This window comes from Gossypium hirsutum, chromosome A04 (assembly GCF_007990345.1).
Source record: "Gossypium hirsutum isolate 1008001.06 chromosome A04, Gossypium_hirsutum_v2.1, whole genome shotgun sequence".
Classification (NCBI taxonomy): Eukaryota; Viridiplantae; Streptophyta; class Magnoliopsida; order Malvales; family Malvaceae; genus Gossypium; species Gossypium hirsutum.
In genome coordinates, this window is record NC_053427.1 from 81,469,124 (window position 1) to 81,473,817 (window position 4,694).

At 37.0% G+C, this 4,694-nt stretch overlaps 1 non-coding gene across 1 annotated transcript; it reads left to right on the forward strand.

The window, feature by feature from the left end:
* The first annotated feature begins 405 nt into the window (after positions 1 to 405).
* On the forward strand, positions 406 to 512 carry LOC121228360 (small nucleolar RNA R71). The gene has a single exon (XR_005925936.1). It is a non-coding gene; the product is annotated as a small nucleolar RNA R71 (small nucleolar RNA).
* Positions 513 to 4,694: the final 4,182 nt, after the last annotated feature.

A 4,694-nucleotide genomic window follows, 5' to 3' on the forward strand; every position in this document is an offset into this window, starting at 1 on the left:
TTACCCATATATTGAACTTGTTCCTCCTCGGTGCCGGGTTAAAGTTCCTCCTCGGTGCCGGGGTTGAAGGGTGGATAATCTGGGTTGTGCATTCCTCCATTTGAATCACACCTCATTACTAGATATACCTGAGTAGAACCATATAAAGCATCAATCTTTTTATTCAAAAGTTCTACCTGGTTTGATGGCATAGTGACTGCGTCGAGGTTGAAAACACTAGCTGCTTTTGTTGGCTTTGTTCTCATGACTTGCCACTGATAGTTATTCAGTGACATCTCTTCAATAAATTCATAAGCCTCTTCAGGTTTTTTATTGTTTAATGTTCCACCGGCGGCTGCGTGGATTAGTTGCCTTGTTAAGGGGTTCACACCGTTGTAAAACGTCTGAACCTGTAACCATAAGGGTAACCCATAGTGAGGGCAACTTCTCAAAAGATCCTTGTATCTCACCCATGCATCATAAAGAGTTTCTAAATCCATCTGCACAAAAGAAGAGATATCATTCCCTAGTTTAGCCATTTTAGCCAGCGAAAAATATTTGAGTAAAAATTTTTCGGTCATTTATTCTCAACTAGTGATTGACCATCGTGGTAACGAGTTCAACCATTGTTTAGCCTTATTCCTTAATGAAAAGGGGAATAATCGTAGGCGAATGGCATCATCGAAAACGCCATTGATTTTAAATGTGTCGCAGAGTTTCAGAAAATTAACTAAATGAGTGTTTGGATCCTCGTCCTGCAAACTATCAAACTGAACAAACTGTTGTATCATTTAAATCATGTTAAGTTTCAGTTCAAAATTATTTGCAGCAGTAGTAGGTCTAACTATACTTGATTCAGTTACTGTTAAGAAGGTTTAGCATAATCATACATAGTACGAGGAGCAAGATTCTGATTTACTGGATCAGCAGCAATCGCAGGAGGTAGCGGATTTTCCTGATTTTCAGCCATCTCCTCAGTTGTGGTGTGAATATCGTCCTCTCGCTCTTCCTTTATGTATCTTAGGCTTCGCCTTATTTCTCTTCGATTTCTGTGAGCTGTGCTTTCGATCTCACAATAAAAAAGTAATGGTCTTGACGGGTTTCTTCTAGTCATAAACTATAAAAACCTGCCAGAAGTAAATAAAAGAAAATTTAGTAATATAAACAAAATTTAAATTGCAATAAATAAATGGCTAAAGTAATAAAAATTAAGCGTTCCTAATATCTTAGTTCCCCGACAACGGTGTCGAAAACTTGATAGTCGTAAAACTAACTAATAATTAGACTTAAGGCAAGCGCACCTATCGAACAGTAGTATAGTTATGGTGAGACCAGGATATCGTATCCATGAGGACTAAAAGTACTAGTAGTTACTCTCTTTTTTTTATCTAGCCTAAGAATTTAAGGGTGTTTTTAAACTAAACTAATTTTCTAATTTATCTAAGATCATGACAGAGGCGAAATTTGGAAAATACTTTAGAAAAACCAATTAAGAAGACAATACCCAAGAAAGAATCCACCTAGACTCACTTATTACCTTTGACTTAGACGATTTATTCACTTGACTTGTTCCTTAGAAATCTCTAATTTATGTTAATATCTCTCTCGAGACTAAGAACAACTGACTCTAGGTTGATTAATTGAAATCTTTTTCTAATTAAAACCCCTATTGTCGCATTAACTCGATCTGCGGATCCCCTTATTAGATTTCACTCTAATCCGATAGATTTATGTAGTCCTATATCTAGGATTGCATTCAACTCTGCTTAAATATGAATGATCTACTCTTAAACAGGGACTTTTGCTCCACTGAATAAACACATCAAAAACCTGGATTAATATCCTGAAATATTAAAGCAAGAATTAAAGCTCATAATTAAGAATAAGAAGAAGTATTTATCATATAAATCAAAGCATAATAAGATTCGTCATAGGGTTCATCTCCCTTAATTATTTAGGGAGTTTAGTTCATAATAATAATGGAAAACATCTCAAAGTTTGGAAAACAACAAAATATAAAGAAACCTAAGAATTTTAGGAAATTTGACGGAAATATTTAGTCTTGATGTAGATCCTGGCTCCGAGGTGATTCCGATGGCTATTCGCGAGTATTTTCTACCTTCAACTATGTGTGTCCCTTTTAATCCTCCTCTAGGGTGTTTATATAGATCGTGTGCCACGCCCGTGTGCAAGTGCTTCAAATCGTGTGCAATTGTGACTTGGATTAATGTTGACACGGCTATGACACACGGGCGTGTGGTCTTCCTGTGTGCCTCACACGGGCGTGTGGATTGCCCGTGTGGAAGTGCCTAGGTCGTGTGAAACACTAATTTAAGCCCAATTTGTCCGTTTTTGGCCCGTTTCTCATTCTTTTTTTCTATCCTAAGTTTTCCTGAGTATAAAACATGAATTTAAAGGTTTAGGAGCATCAAATTCACTAAAAATAAGGAAAAATCATTCATAAATATGCTAAGCATGGGGTAAAAAATGTTTAAATTATAGTTTATCAATTCATGAGTCAAAATTTATTTTACAGGAGAGTGACGAGCAAGCACTGCAGGCACTATCGGCTCACAAAGATTCTAGGCATAGTAACAACAAATGGAAGGGAAGAAGCGCCGATGAGAGGAGAAATGTTTGGGATCATCGCATACCTCATAAGAAGCCAAAAGCTATAGACAAATCCCGGATTGAATGTTTTCAATGTCACTGGTATGGTCATTATTGTAGTGAATGCTATACCAACCTGAATGGAAACAGTGATGGAGGTCGAGGTCAAGGCTATTGGAGAGGGAATGGTAGAAATTGTGGCAGAGAAAAGGTAAATTTTGCAGCAGCAACTGATGAAGAGGAAGAGGAAGAAGTTATTTTATTAATGGTGTGTGATCTGAATAAGGAGACTTGAAATAATTTATGGTATCTTAATACAGGTTGTTGCAATAATATGTGTGGAGACCGATCAGTGTTCTCTGAGCTCGATGAGATGTTTCAAACAATAGTAGAGTTTGGTGACAACTCTTTTGTTTCTGTCCAAGGACGAGGAAAGGTAAAGATCCAAACAAAGTTCTCATCTGTCCAAAGTATTTCTGATGATTTCTATGTTCCGGATCTAAAGACAAATTTACTTAGCGTGGGTCAACTCCAAGAAAAGGGCTATGAGGTGATTATCAAGGATGAAGTGTGCAAGATGCAAGACATCAATCTTGGGTTAATTGCTAAAGTCACCATGACGACCAATAAGCTTTTTCCATTGCATATCCAACATATTAAACATGACAATTCTTGTTTTTCAACACAACAAACAAGTTTGGCGTGGCTTTGGCATTACAGGTTCGGGCACTTGAACTTTGGAGGACTGCAAACACTACAACAAAAAAAGATGGTTGCTAGTCTTCCTAGATTCGATATTCCTTCAAGAGTATGTGAAGATTGTTTTGTGGGAAAAATACCTCGAGATAGTTTTCCAAAATAAAATGCCTGGAGAGTCTCAAAACAACTTGAACTGGTTCATACTGACATCTGCGGACCACTTAATCTAACTTCAAATGGAGGTAAGTGTTATTTTATAACATTCACATATGATTTTAGTCGAAAAAGTTAGGTCTACTTTCTACATGAAAAATCTGAAGCCTTTTTAGCTTTTAAAAGCTTCAAAATACTAGTTGAAAAGAAAATTGGAATGTTAATTAAAGCTCTTCGCAGTGATAGTAGAGGAGAATATCTTTCTCAGGAATTTGTAAGCTTTTGTGACTCTAATGGGATCCATAGACAACTCACTGCAGCTTATACTCCTCAACAAAATGGAGTGAGTGAAAGGAAGAATCGAATAATCTTAAATATTGTTCGAAGTATCTTACGAAGAAGTAATGTTCCAAAAGCCTTTTGGTCGGAGGCGGTGAGTTGGACTGTTCATGTATTAAATAGAAACCCTACACATACTGTTTAAAACATGACACTAGAAGAAGCTTGGTCAGGTTGACAACCGGATGTGCATTATTTCAGGTTGTTCGGATGTGTTGCTTATTCTCATGTGCCAGATTAGAAGAGGACAAAGCTTGATGACAAGGCTGAGAAGTGTGTTTTTCTTGGTATTAGCAATACGTCTAAAGCCTACAAATTATATAACCCCACCACTAAAAAAATTATTATCAGTCGTGATATAGTTTTTTATGAGCAGGTGTTCTGGCCGTGGGAAGAAATTATGACAACCAGCAGTTGAGGCAAATTCCAGCTGATTTTAGTGATGAGATCGTAGAACCAGTAATGGAACAACCTGCAGTTGAAGTAGATCAACAGAACGAGCGTGGTAAAAGAAACAGAAGAAAGCCGGTGTGGATGAAAAATTATGTGGTCAATGAGAATCAATCTGAAGATGATGAAGATCCTCGGACACCTTTTGTTTTATTTGCAGATTGTGATCCTGTGAATCTTGATGGTGCTTGTAAAGAGTTGAAATGATAGGAAGCTATGAATGACGAGATTGTTGCAATTGAAAAAAATGACACTTGGAAGTTAACTGATCTTTCAAGAGGACAAAATCCAATTGGAGTTAAATGGGTTTACAAGACCAAATTTAAAGAAAATGGTGAAATTGACAAGTATAAAGCTCGTTTAGTAGCTAAAGGCTACAAGAAAAAATTCGGTGTTGATTACAAAGAAGTATATACTCCTGTGGCTCGGCTTGACACAATCAGATCAGTGGTGGCAGTAGCAGC